The sequence below is a fragment of the Podarcis erhardii genome, assembly GCF_964252035.2.
Source record: "Podarcis erhardii genome assembly, chromosome: Z".
Taxonomy (NCBI): domain Eukaryota; kingdom Metazoa; phylum Chordata; class Lepidosauria; order Squamata; family Lacertidae; genus Podarcis; species Podarcis erhardii.
In genome coordinates, this window is record NC_138504.1 from 36,526,309 (window position 1) to 36,541,263 (window position 14,955).

At 43.9% G+C, this 14,955-nt stretch overlaps 1 protein-coding gene and 1 long non-coding RNA gene across 7 annotated transcripts in view; one reads left to right on the forward strand and one right to left on the reverse strand.

Annotated features, from left to right (window-relative positions):
- The window catches only part of AK8 (adenylate kinase 8), a 103,883-nt gene that overhangs the window by 32,907 nt on the left and 56,021 nt on the right, over positions 1–14,955 (reverse strand). The window lies entirely within an intron of this gene.
- LOC309333636 lies at positions 7,360–9,333 on the forward strand. 2 transcript variants are annotated; one of them, XR_014152623.1, is made up of 3 exons: positions 7,360–7,482; positions 8,709–8,982; positions 9,071–9,333. It is a non-coding gene; the product is annotated as an uncharacterized lncRNA (long non-coding RNA). The 2 variants fall into 2 exon arrangements; XR_014152622.1 differs by having other exon boundaries at positions 8,709–9,333.

The window sequence follows — 14,955 nt, forward strand, 5'->3', positions numbered from 1 at the left end:
TCATCATCATCAGTGGAGCAAACTGCCAGGCTAGCATTTATTTTTTATCCCCACACTGTACAAGGGGACAAGGAACTGAACCCAGAAGACTTGCAGCTGTTCTAAGTAGGCTTGCATTGGTGACTGGAATGAGATCTGAACCCAGGACTTCCTGGGGTGAGAGTCAAACCCGGGGGAAAAACTCACACTCTCGGACACAATGCTTCACCAGCACTCAGGATCATGTGATAAGATGGCAGGTGACTAGATGCTTTTTAGTGATAGTCTCCTTACTTGTGGAAACAAGGTCTCCTTTTAGCATTAAGGTCCTGCTTGAAGGCTTCCCATCAGTCAATAGAATTCATTTTCTTATGTTAGTTTCACTAATATACATATTTCTTCATGCACACATTCCCCAAATATATTCATTTTTGTGCACATTACTTGGTTAGAGAATTGTAAAAATTCAGAGAAGTGTACGTTTTGAAGAACAGTCGTGTTTTGGAAAGTGCAGATTCATAGGTGCAACTTTAAATGTGAACCAAATCAAATTTCTTCTTCCCACCCACTCTCCCCCTTGCCCTGCCGTCCACAAAATAAATAAATACTAGTCTACCTTAAAAGGCTGTTATAAGGGTTGCTAAAGAAATGAGATAGTACCCCAAATAAAACAGAAACATAAAAACCCTAGAATCCACTTTCAGAGGGGAACAAATCTTTTGAGAATTTGGAGAACTGCACTACTTAGAACAGCTGCATTAAAGAAAACATCTTAGCAGATTTTCAAAAGGCCAGGATGAAGAAGAGATGAAATCTACATCACTTCTATTTCCCTGTGATTAAAACAAATGAGGAGGCAGTAATGTATGGTAGATCTTCTCACATGGGGCTTCCTTGAGGTTGTCGGGAAAATTGGCTAGTCTCTGTAATTGCCATTAGGGTAAGACTAAAAAGCTAGCCCTAGATCTCTCAGCCTCAAGTGTACCACTAGCTAGCAAAGTTGAGTTCACAATCCTTCTGATGAAGTCATCAATCCACCTGCTTTAAGGGGATTATGATGCATGAGAATTTCAAACCATCAGTTCTTTTTCATCCTAAATGTGTGCGAGTCTTCAGCCTCTGTCTTGGAGCTAGAGGGGTTGTGTGTGTAAGGGAATCTCTACAGACAGAGGTTTTTGGTCTTTGGACAAGTCCAAAGGTAGATTTCTAGTGGAAAGGGCCCAATGGCTGGCAATGTTTGGTTAAAAAAATAAAAAGAGAGTATTCATCGGGGTGATCTTAAAGGAGTGTGTGCACAGGAGATGAGCCAAACTGAAGAATAGGATCCTGGCTTGTAGGAATCCCCAAAATGCTTGATTCTTACCATGCAAAGAAGCTGCCCAATCAGCTCACTTGTGGTGAAAGCAAGCCAATTGGGATTGGCTGCAGCTCCCAGGGAGCATGAAGCCAGCACCTGTAGTGCAGCCAATCCCAGCAGGCTTGCTCTCCCCACCAATCAGCTGATTGGCAGTGACTGTAAACCTTCCAACTAGATGTCATGTCTCCACCTGCCCCTCACCTGATGCCATATATGATGTCACGTGTGGGGCAGGTGGGCATGGGTTTGGGGAAAATGGCCTCGGGCAAACTGGGACCTCTGCAAGTCCTAATGAGGCCTGCAGTCTGGATATTCCCTACTCCTGGGTTATTGGACTAGGACCCAGAAGACCAGGGTTCAAATTCCCCACTCAGCTATGAAGTCACTTCCTCTAACCTACCCAACAGGGTTGTTGTGCAGATAAAATAGGGAGGGAACAGAAGCATGTATGCCATACCTTGAGCTCCCTGAAGGAAAGGTGGAATATAAATAAATGTAGTAACAACAATAATTTCTGAAGAATACCACTTAAGCGCTTGCCAAATTCTCTTTACTCTATAAGCCAGCTACCTAGATCTATTATCTCTGTATGCTCCTTCTATTAATTAATTAATCAATTCCTTTCTCTTTTTCTTCCTCAAACAGAGCACCAAGTGGCTAATAATAAGGATGAAATAGGACGCTAAAAAAGAAAGTTAAAACAGAACCCACTGTAAAGAAGAAGAAGCATAAAATACTTGGATAAACAAATAAGGCTACCTGTCAAGTTGCGAATGCCCTGCAGAAATGGGAGGGACCTCAGCTGTGTGACCTGAACAAATATAAAGTGGCAACAAAATTGGCCAGAAAAAAACCAACCTCCCAGAGCAGCTTGTTTTGTCCTGGTGCCCTCCAGATGTTCAAGACTATGTAAGATCAGAAAGAAGAGCCTGGCTGCTAGATCAGGTCCCACAGGCCCACATAGTCCAGCATTCATTTCTCACAGCGGCCAAGCAGGTGCCCATTATGGGAAGTCGAAAGGTAGAACCTGAGCACAACAGTGTTCTCCCTTCTTGGGATTGCCAGCATCTGGCACTGAGAGGCATACTGCCTCCAGCAATTGAGGGAGATCATACTAGTCATTGTAGCCAGTAGTCACTGATAGCTTAATCCTCCATTAATTTGTCTAATCCACTTAAAAAGTCATCCACATTGGTGGTCATCACTACATCTTGAAAATGGATGGGGGGGATATTAATCCCCACAATAAACCTGTGAGGTAGGTTAGGCTGAGAGGTAGTAACTGGCCCAAGGTCAGCCAATGGGTTTCATGACTGAGTGGCATATTTGAACCCTAGTCTCCTCTGGGTCCCTGTCTGTTGCTTTAACCATTACACCCCGCTGGATTTACCCTAATATATTTTCCTGCATAAGAAGGAGAAAGCAAAGAAGCAACCTGACACTTCTTGACCTACACTCTAAACCCATAAATCCTTGATAATCCAAGAACCATACAACAATGTTCTTGGGATGCAAAAGTTCTAAAATTCACATGCATTCACATGTGAAGCTTTCCTAACCCAATATCTTTGCCTCCTTTAGAAAAAAAACCGAAAAGGTTTCTGACATATATTGACCTACACTCTAAACCTATAAATCCTTAATATCCAAGAGACACATAACTATGTTCTTGGGGTGGAGGTCCAGGGAGCTCTCCATTCTAAGCAGGTGAAAGTTAGAAGCTTCTTTGATAGTGCTGTCCACTTACCCTTTTCCCTCCTCTTAGATATTTTCTCCCTCCTTCCCCCATTAGGTCTAAAGCCTTCCAACATTAATTCAGATGCCTGAGGGTTGATCTCAGGGTTTGACAGTTAACATCTTGCCCTGAATACCAGCTACCGCCAACGGCTACTTTCCCTGGATCGGCCTGTCATCCCTAAATTCAGCAAAGTGTGAGAGCAGAATACCTTATTATTCCACAAAGGTCAAATTGGTTTAATATTATTTGAGTCCTCCAGGGAAATCCCCAGTTTTCCTGCTGACCATGAAGTTCACAGGAGTTATTTCTTTTTGTTAACAAATGGTTTCAGGAAGGGATAGTCTATTGGTTACAGTATGTGGCCAGCCAAGAGCGACAAAACTAGACAAGACCTGGGTTCCGACCTTTGCTGAAGCAACACCTGTTACCCCTGGGAGCTATCCTAGGTCCTGAATAACCTGGTTCTGACCTGTTGCATAGAAATCTTTCTGCTACCAGGTAAGCATGATGGCTATGTTGCAAGTTCCTAGATACCAGTTGCTGGAAACCTCAGGAAGGGAGAGTCCTTTTGCACTTGGGTCCTGCTTGGGGGCTTCCCCTTGGGGCATTTGGTTGGTCACTGTGAGAACAGGATGCTGGACTAGATGGGCCATTGGCCTGATCCAGAAAGCTATTCATAGGTTTTTAGATAACTGCTGCTGTCTTCCAAGTCTAGCACCCTCAGACTTTGCACAGCACCCTGTAAACACTTGGCCTAATCTAAAGTAGGCACAGCATGGGAGCAGACAATTGGATACCTCTCCATTGCTGCACCACATGAGATTCAGCTTTTGGAATAATGACACAAACGCTCACTAAGCAAAACTTATTAACAGCCTGAATATCACATTTGGCAGAAGCTATTACTGGCTAGTGGTCCACAAACTGGTGAGTGTGCAATTTCCCATTGGCTCTCATGACCCAGACTCTGGTGGCCATTCAGGAGTATGCTCATTCTAAGGCTCTCTGCTAGAGGAAGCATAAGCCCAGACCTCTTGGATCAGTCCAAGTATATCTGATTAGGACTGGGAGAGAGACCCCTGTCTGAAACCCAGGACAGCTACTGCCAGTCAGGATAGACAATATTGAGCATATGGATCCATGGCTTGACTCAGTATAAGGCAGCTTCCAATGTTCCCAGTGAGCTTCCTAAGCTCAGGTCTCCATTTCAACCATTCAATCCATTTCAACACAATGGGGATCTTCAGAGAAAAGGCTTATAGGGTCTTCTTAGGGAGGCCAGCCTCATACTTGCAGAAGCCTTGAGGCAGACCACTGGTCTTCCTAATTTTATAACCCTAATGTGCAACAGGAGACTGAGTTACTCTTTCTGTCTATCTTTCTCTCTTTTCTCTCTTCCTCCATTGCCCTCCTCTTAAAAATAAATACCGTATTTTTCCCTCTATAACACGCAGATTTTTTCTCCTAAAAAGGAAGGGGAAATGTCTGTGCGTGTTATAGAGCGAATGTGTGGTCCCTGGAGCCGAAAAAGCAGGCAAAAATCAAATCACGCGTCTCCTAGAAGGGAAACCTGAAAAGAGGAAGTGGCTGCTTTCCTGCATTCTGCCTCAGGGTCTTACTGCCCACCCTCCTCTGTTTTGTTGCTGTGTTTGCTCAAACGGAACAAAGAGCAGGGAAAGCCCCTCCCCTCCAGGCAAGCAGAGGGGAATTCCTCTCTGTGCTCCGGTGCTGCTGGGGGAGAGAGAGGGGGGGAGGGGGAGGGAGAGAGAGGGGGGAGGGAGAGAGAGAGGGGGAGGGAGAGAGAGATATGGCTGGCTTGGGTGGGGGAAAACTTTTGCCTTTCTTTCCTCCCTCCGTTAAATCCCTCTCCTGCATTCTTAGCCAGCTGCTTCTCTGCACACCCCTCTCATGTCCCTTCTTTGTTTTTCCTTCGCTCCCCACTTAAAATGTGGTTACAAAGCATAGATCCACATGGATCCTCAGGATCTTTGCATTGGGTCACCCCAAATTCACCATCAGATCACATAGCATGTCCATGGCTACAGCCTGCCCCCCCAAAATCACGCACCCACTGTTGCCTGGGGCTGCAATGGTGCAAAAACGTGGTTAAAAAGCATGGATCCACATGGATCCTCAGGATCTTTGCATTGGGTCACCCCAAATTCACCATCAGATCACATAGCATGTCCATGGCTACAGCCTGCACCAAAAAAATCACGCACCCACTGTTGCCTGGGGCTGCAATGGTGCAAAAACGTGGTTACAAAGCATGGATCCACAGGGATTCTCAGGATCTTTGCATTGGGTCACCCCAAATTCACCATCAGATCACATAGCATGTCCATGGCTACAGCCTGCACCAAAAAAATCACACACCCACTGTTGCCTGGGGCTGCAATGGTGCAAAAACGTGGTTACAAAGCATGGATCCACAGGAATTCTCAGGATTTTTGCATTGGGTCACCCCAAATTCACCATCAGATCACATGTCTGTGGCCACAGCATGAAGCCCAAAAATGATACATCCACTGTTTCATTCAGAATGTTTTCCCCCTTGTTTTCCTCCTCTAAAAACGATGTGCGTGTTATGGTCAGGTGCGTGTTATAGAGCGAAAAATACGGTAAATGAATATATATATATATATATATATATATATATATGCCAGTGGTGATGTTGCTTGTGCAATCCAGGGCTCATTTATGGGCCCTGACACACCAGTGGATATCAAATGGCCAAACTCTGTTCTTGTTATGAGTCTTTGGGCTGGAACATTCCATGGAAGCCAACGATCTGGGAAGATTGGCTCAGGAGGGTATGCAGTGTCACACCCCAACAGCTTCTTGCAGCAGAGCCAGAATCAGACAAGGCCTCCTCAGAGAAGGAAGATCCCATTGCTGGTTCTTAGCACATAAGGGGCTCAAAGAGGAGACAGTGGAAACTGAAAACCCCTCTGAACTTACTATCCAGGAAGGTGCCCCACTCAGGGATGTGACAAATCCAGGGAATCCAGCGTGCTAACTGGTGTGTCCCCTTCCAGCTGTAGAAACTGTAACGTCACTGCCAGGAGCGAAAATGGTGGCACAGCGCCAATTTAATGGTAGCATGAGGCCATCCTTCTAGTCCTGCTTCAGAGGAAGCCAGAATGAAACCTACTCTTGAGTACAGCCGTTGTGATGCACCAGGGGCAGCTATAAAGCCTCCTGGTTGGTGCCTAGCCATTGCAACACATCAATTAGCTTAGCTGCCTATCGTTGGACAGTTGGGCCAATCTCCATTCTTGTGGTTAAGAGGAAAATCTAAGTCAGGGGAGGTCAACATGGCATAGACTACTACTCCCATATAGTCCCTGACCATTAGCCATGCTGGTTGGAGCCAACGGGAGTTGAGGTCCATGTGGGCACCACAATTTAAGCCACACAGCTGTGGTGGTGGGAACAGGGCAGTTATAGTCAGTTTGGGAGCTAGGGCTGAAAAATAGTTGAGTTGCATGGCACATCTGTCCACAGATAGATGAATAGGGGCCCTCTTGGCTTTCCAGAATGTGCATGAGATCGCCACGGAAGTGTGTGTGTGTGTGTGTGTGTGTGAGAGAGAGAGAGAGAGAGAGATGGAAAATTTACTGAAGTTATTAGGCCTTGACTTCCAGGGGAGGAACATGGTGGACTGAACATCTTCTGTCAGCAGGCTGCAAAGGAGACAACTCCTAGGGGCCGGTGGGGCATTCCCATTCATATGGTGTATGTGTCATGTGATCAATTATGTGGGAAGGGGCTTGCCTGGGCCCCAACAATATTTTGTTCACGTTAGCACATCTGGCAGGTTGCCAACAGAAATAATTACACGGTGATTAATGATACCCATGACATAAATCTTGGCTATCAAATTCACTCTGCAGAAAAGTGTGAACAGGGAAATAACCTCTGACACTCTGAAAAAGCCATTTTCTAAACTGAGAGACTGAGAAGCTGTCAGCTCCTGGGAACCCAGATGGGGGTGAATGACTTAAAGCGCAGGAATAAACATTGTACCCAAAAGCCATGTAGCAGCCCTGAAGGGCATAGGGTCTGCAAAAGCCTCCATTTCTCTAATTATCTTTGAGAAGTTTATAATTTACCACTGAGGACTCAGCTACATTCATAAAGATAAAGTGCTTTATATGTGTTATAACACTGTGACACCACATGGCGCTATGGAGTCCCATCTTTTGCCAACAAGATTTCCCTGCATGAAGTTTACAACAGGTTTAACTGAATCACCTTTTTGGTGTGTCTAGATCCTGCCTGAGAGAGGTTTCTCTGTCTGCCAGTTGAAATTTACAACTGTTGTATGAGCTACTTTCTGGCTTTAAGAAAAGTTTATCATTAAAGGGCTGAAGCCAGAACAAAAAGCATGCTCCGTTTGAACCAAGTAAGTTTTAAACGATCAAGGGAGTTTTGAATGCTAATAATTTTTATTTTCTTTAAATCTGTTTTCTCAGTGAAAGTGTTGCCTTGAAATCAAAACTAATGTTGCTACTTCTTTTTTCCTTTGTAGAAATGTGGTTTGATAGCAGATAATGTTACATAGATCTTAAGGTCATGACAGGGGATTGAAGACAGGAGACTGTGAAGATCTTAAAGTGGAGACTGAATTGTTAATATCAAGAACATTCAGTATGGCAGATAAATTGGACATTCCATTGGCTGTTGGTGTCCTTCAGCAATTGTTTGATGAGTAAATAAGAGTGATTAGAGCTGAGATTGATGAAATGGTGAATGAAAGCAGACAAGGGAAGGATGAAATGGAAAGTAGCATTAAAGAAGACACAGGGACTTCAGAGAAAAATATGGATGAAGGATTGTCAGAACAGGAGGGTGAAATGGATGCAACAGATGGTGAAATGGAGAAGTCCTCCATACAGGTATTTGAAACAGCCAAATGGTTGAGCTGAGATGTTGGAGGAGTGGAATGAAGCCATGGATGGAGAGATGAAAAGACATCCTGAGCTGGCTGAGATAGAGTTGAGAGAGAGAAAGGACTCTGTTTACAACTTGGAGTGAATTCAGAGGAAAGAGCTATCAAACCTTAAGTGTTTTCCTTGGGAAAAGAATGGAAGAAGCATAAATGGAAAAGGAATTAAAAAAAAAAAATCAAGACGTAACACCACAGCAAATACAACAGGAAATGGGAACGGAAGATATGGAACTAGGTGCGAATTAAGAAACGCATAATAAGTAAAGAACTATGGAATAGTTACTATACTGTATAATCACAGCAGAAAGAATCTTGTGTGGACTAAGACAGAAAAGACTTATTATTGTTTAATATGTTGAAGTTACTGGAGATAAAGTTGATATGTTTGATTAGAGAAAAATTATTGCTGACATTTATTATTAATAATAATTAGAGAACCCCTTTTGAACTTTTTGTGGAAAAAACCAAAATGAATTAATCTATTTGGATTGGAAGATTGGGAAAATATTGTCTAACAGAAAGTAGATCAGTTGGGTGTCATTCTAGAGTGAATATTTTGAATAATTTATTTTTATGTAACTGATGGAAAATCAGAAGTCCTTTTTATTTTTGTTCTTCTCTTTTTTCCTCTTTTTAAGTTTTCCTTTGGTGTTTTCTTTTCTCTGTTTGTTTTTATTTAGATTAGCTTCTTTTATCCTACTGTATTATGAAAAAGCTTTAACTGGCCAAACTGTAGGTTGGAATGGGCCCTTCTTCCTTTAGGCCAATTGAATAAAGTTGTGTCAAATTGAGGCCATACTATTTCAAAAGACCAAGGAGACAACCACCTATGTGATGGATAAACAATCTAAAACTATGTTGATGCAAGAAGCAAAAAACAGAAAACAATAGAGAAAACTTGAAGAGGCATATATCTAAAGATGGATGTGAGATGCTTCAAAAGGAAGAAGAAGAGTATGTGTGAAACTAATGCCATTGCATCTCTTCCTTACAAGGGAAATTGTGAGCAATTTTTAAAAAGTTGAACCTTATTTTAAACCAGGTTATTGAGGAGCCCGCAATAGAGTTGCTTTGGGGATGGAGGGCAGTTGTGATCCAGCGATCCATCATCGCCATTTCCATTCCAAGAGACCATCTGGTCAGGAAAGGTCTGTTTTTGCATTCAGGCAAGAGCGGCTCACAGACCCAAGTCCGGATCATTCTTGTGCCTGAAATAATCTCTTGGTGAAGCATTCCTCTCCTCTTCCTCCTCAGCTTCTAAGTGTGGGGATTTTATCTTGCATGAATAAAGATGATAAACTTGCACCTCTTTTAGTCTGCAAGGTTTTTCTTCTCTCCCCCCCCCCCACTTCCTGCCCCCGTGTCCAGCTGCCTTTTATTCTCCACTTTCTGTCTCTTCACGTGTGGGTGTTTCTTTTTTCTTGTCTGAAGATTTTTCTAGATTCCCACTTTGAAGATGACATCTAAGGCTGCATCTGGTCTAAAGTCTGCATTATGAGAATTCATGTAAACTCCAGTTTCCATTAGAAATTGAGGTCCAGGCCCTTCAAAGTGTGGCTAACATAATAAGTACAGGAGGCATCTAAGACAATCATTATTTCCTTAACACCACCGCTGTTTTTACAGCTTTTGAGTCCTGCCGATGGAGGCTCTGGTTATGTAGCTTGCTAACGTTTGCCTATGATGTACTAATAAACAGAATAGTGGTGATCAGAGGCACTTGGCGAAGTGAGTTTGTTTATTAAGCAGCGCCACCTGCGGGTGATACATGGTTGCTGCAATGTGGAGCCGTGCTCACCAAAGGAAGAAAGGTGCATTTTTTGGGTGCAAAGCTGAATTTTACAGAATAGAATAGATGCCTCTACCCAAGACAGGGTGTGAGGGGATAGAGAGAGTGTGTGTGTTGAGTAGACAACAGTTACAGCTGCTACATCAGAGCTATGGCTACCCAGCATTGCAGCACGTAGTTAAACTAAGGCACTTGCTCTTTCAGGAGGCAGTAATGGCCACGAACTTTAAGAGAAGATTGGACAAATTCATGGAGAAGGTTATCAGTGATGACTAGCCACAATGTCAATGCAAGCAGAGGCACTGATGCTTCTTGAAACCAGTTGCTGGAAACCGCACAGGGAGAGAGTGTTCTTGCTTGCTGGTTTCTCTCTGGTTGGGCACTGTGAGGCAGGATGCTGGTATGTTCTTAAGTATGTTTTTAAATATCGGCTTCAGTGCTGAGCCGGCCTTAATCTGGGAAAGGTGGGACTCAGGTGGGCCACAGGCTCCCTGCCCCGACATTAACTGATAAAATATTGCAGTGGGTGGTAGTGTGTCCATTTGTTGCCCTTTTCAGGGTTAATGCTGAGACTGCCCTCGGCTAGTGGCCTTCATAGGTAATGTTCTGATGGGGGAAGAGAGGGGCAATGAGTATTTCCCACCATGTAAAGACACACTTGGGCCTTCCCTACAAGGGGCCCTTCTGGCCTGAACACCCTTTATTCACACAATCCCACCCAATGAGAGCCAGTGTGGTATGGTGGTTACAGTGCTAAACTAGGACCTGAGAGACCAGGGTTCAAATCCCCGCCTTGGGTCAATCACTCATTCTCAGCCTAACCTACCTCACATGGGTGTTGTGAGGATAAAATGGGTAAGAGAACTATGTAAGCCACCTTAAGCTTCTTGGAGGAAAGATGGGATAGGAATTAAATACAAAATAAAATAAAATAATTGTCACAACAAGAGCATTTGGTTCATAGTAACAATTCTTAGCATTCAGACCAGTTGTTCCCCTAAGTGGACAGTACCGTTTTGCTTGTGGGGCTGTGGGATTACGTAGGTAAAGGTAAAGGGACCCCTGACCATTAGGTCCAGTCATGACTGTCTCTGGGGTTGCAGCGCTCATCTCGCTTTATTGGCCGAGGGAGCCAGCATACAGCTTCCGGGTCATGTGGCCAGCATGACTAAGTCGCTTCTGGCGAACCAGAGCAGTGCACGGAAACGCCGTTTACCTTCCCACCGAAGCAGTACCTATTTCTCTACTTGCACTTTGACGTGCTTTCAAATTGCTAGGTGGGCAGGAGCAGGGACCGAGCAACAGGAGCTCATCCCGTCACGGGGTTTCGAACCGCTGACCTTCTGATCGTCAAGTCCTAGGCTTTGTGGTTTAACCCACAGCGCTACCAGCATCCCTGTGGGATTACATAGGGGGTACTAAAAGGCAAGAGAATGTGCTGGAGGTGCAAATGAAAAACATTGCACACATTGAAAAGCTGGCATTACTGGATGAAGTTCATCAGTTTTGTTGAATTAATTAAACCAAACACTTTAAATTTAAAATTTAAATTTAAATTTAAATTTTTAATAAATGTGCAATTAATTGTTACTGGTGTGAATTATATTGTGCTATTATTGTCCTTAGTGAGCTGTGCAAATCACTGTTTTTGTATAATGCTTTCTATAGGATAGGGTAAGGGAACATATGTTTTAGACAATGCTTTAGTGACCCTTGCAACAGCCTAGTTAAGGCAAGCTAGTACTGTATTCGAGAGAGAGAGAGAGAGAGAGAGAGAGAGAGAGGCAGATACAGAGACAGAAATAAAGACAGAGAGAAGGGAAGATCCATTGGCAGATGGTTTATTTGTTCCTCTAACCCTCAGTTTTTGTCACAGGGGTTGGGAGGACGGACATAGCGCCATGAAGAAAAGTCTGTAGTAATTCCCTAGTGCAAAATGTCAGACTTGAGAATAGCGAATAGCAGGTGGGGGCAAGGAATTACTTCTATAGCATTGCTAAACAGCCAATGGAGCTAAAGGTGGAGCATCCTATCCATTTCAGGTTCTGATCATCCCAACTTACGTTACTCACCACTTTTCCAGTTCTGTTGCAAAAAATTCTTTTAGAAAGCCCTTACGAGACTTTGCCAACCTTTTAAGGCACATTACTATTGTTGTTGTTGTCATTATTATCATTATCATTGTCATTATCATCATCATCATCATTAATTATTATCATTATTATCATTATCGTCATCGTCGTCGTCATCATCATCATCATCATCTTACCTGCCCTCCCAGAGGAGCCCAAGGAACCACACACATTAATAATAACACCATCGAAAACATTTTAGTAAAGGTAAAGGGACCCCTGACCATTAGGTCCAGTCGTGGATGACTCTGGGGTTGCGGCGCTCATCTCGCTTTATTGGCCGAGGGAGCCGGCGTACAGCTTCTGGACAGCATGACTAAGCTGCTTCTGGTGAACCAGAGCAGCGCACGGAAATGCCGTTTACCTTCCCGCCAGACCAGTACCTATTTATCTTCTTGTGTTTTGAAATGCTTTCAAACTGCTAGGTTGGCAGGAGCAGGGACCGAGCAATGGGCGCTCACCCTGTCGCGGGGATTCGAACCGCCGACCTTCTGATCAGCAAGTCATAGGCTCTGTGGTTTAACCACTGCGTCACCCGCATCCCCGAAAACATTCTAAAACCAACTAAAAACAACCACATTCTCTCATCCAGTGATTTCAGAGTTTCCAAGAAGCTTCCTCATAAAAGGCAGAGCATTCCACAAACAGGGAACCAACAGGCGAGACCCTGCCATGGGTCTAAGACCACTGGGCAGTGCCCCCCACAAGGTCTCACCAAGAGAAAGAGGAGTCTGAGATGATTGACATATATATGATTTTGCAATGATTTCCCCTAATATAATGCACTCTTGTATTTCCTTTTCATGAATTATATGCATTTTTCAGGTATACTTTCCCCTAATATATACATTTTGCTACAGGAGAACTCCATCACAAAATTACCCCCCCATCACCAGGAGACTCGAAGAGGGCCGGTCAACGGGTGGATAAATAGAACTTTAGGAGAAGAGGAAATTAATCTGATTTTTCGTTCCTGTTTGGACTTGTGTGTATAGAAAGAAAAATGAAAGAAAAATGTAGAGGGATTTTCCATCCTCCCCCACCCCCCAATAATAAAAAAGAGAAAGTAGCTCTCTGCAGGGCCCCTACAGCTTGTGAAAAATTAAAGTCGACGGATTCAAACTGTCCTATTTCCACATCAAACGAGGAGAGGCACTGTGCGCTTCCCAACTTATCTTCAAACGCCCAGCACCCTCGAAAGTTTCTTGAAAAAAAGAGAAAAAGAGCGAGAGGGAGAGAGAGAGACAGGAAAAGGAAAGAGTCTCCAGCTCCCCCAAGTGCTGTGCCCGTTACCGTAGCCGCTGTCTCTCTCTCTCCTAATTATACCCCTGTGAGTTTATTAATCAACTTGTAAATTATTTAGAGAGCCATGCGTGTGCGTCTTCAGCTAGTACAAACACACGTGTGAGAAGAGGCGCTTGGAAAAAACCAGCGGAGGGTCCCCCAAAGGATGCTCCGGCAATGTTGCAGGCTGCTTGCAGGATGGCTGGCTGGTGTGTGTGTGCGTGTTTGAAAAAATAAGAAATAAAACCGAGCTTATCTCCTCAGATAGAAAGATTTACCTAGCCTTTCAACTGAGAAATTATTTGCAAGTTACGGATAGCAAACGATCCACTACCACCCCCCCAACTCTCCTTCATAAGAAGAGAAAGAAGGCTCTATTGTCAATTTTTTAAGCTGCCACTTTAGAGATAAGAATGTTAATTTCACTGTCAAAAATAAATAAATATGCAGGTGGGGAAGAAAAGCTGTAATCTTGGGGCCACCATGACATCCAAACTTGCAAAAACGAAAAGAGAGAATAAAGTAAATCATTGGGGAGTGAGGAGGGGGGCGGAAACATCCCAGTTTATTCATTTTTTCTACAAGAAAAGTTAATGTTGTTATAGTAAAGACTGGGGGTTTTTTTGTTAGTAATAGCAGAAATTAGGAGATTCCCAAATCCCCCTTCTTCTACTCCTCCCTGTTCTCCCTCCGCCCAGCCAATGAAGCAAGAAGAGAAAGCCACTGGGATGGATTCAAATATTACTATTTTATAAATGGAGAGTAGCAGAGGTGGGGAAGACACCAACACAGAGGGCTTGTGTCTAGCTCAGTGGGGCTTGAGACAAAAATTGGGGCGAGACCTTATCTTTCCTTTTGTTGCTTTTGTTTTGTTTTGTCTATTACTTTTGTATACCACCCTTTCTCATCTCTCTTGTCAGACTAAAAGTTGTTCTGACCATAAGTGAATAGCACCAATCAAGAGCATGCCAAGGCCCCAGCCTGTCCACAAGCTCCAGTGATGGGGAGCGACTGGAGAAAAGAGGGTGAATAGACCCCAGATCGGTTCTGAATAGACATCAGGCTGGGAAACCTCACAATTAGTGAGGCAAACTCTGGCCCCCCAGGCCTTCTCTGGCCTTTGGGAGCCTCCTTCATGCTCCCGTTCCCCCAGCCTACACCCCCTCCCCAGCCCCACTTTGCACCTTCCTTGAATGCATTTGTCTGTCCTTGGAACTCTGCTCTTGTCTCTTGCTTTCCTGGAAGTGGGCAGTGAGAGGCATGATAGTGTAGCAACTAACCTCTCTTGCAAAGGTAAAATCTAACATTTGTTGCTCTGTCTACTTTTGCTTCTGGCTCTGCTCACCACTTGCATATGGCCCTTGAAAAGCTGGCTAAAGGGGAGTGCAGCCTTCAGGCTGAGAAAGATTTACCTACACCTGGGGGAGCAACCTGGAGGAGCCTGTGATCTTAACAATCAGAAAAAAAGGTGTGGGGAAAATTCTTAAGAGTGGATGAGGAGAGACAGAAGAAGGGGCACTGAAGTTAGGAGTACTACAGTCTTTGACTAATATAACTTTTTTAAAAAGAAAAAGGTTCACCAAGTAGCCTAACTCTCTTTCATTTCCCCCAAGGTCTTCTGCAAAGCCACTAATGAATTCTTGTTAGTGTTTACTCATGCAAATTCATGCTTTGTTATCCTGAGGAGGAGTGGATTAGCAAAATGATCAGACTTATTATTTG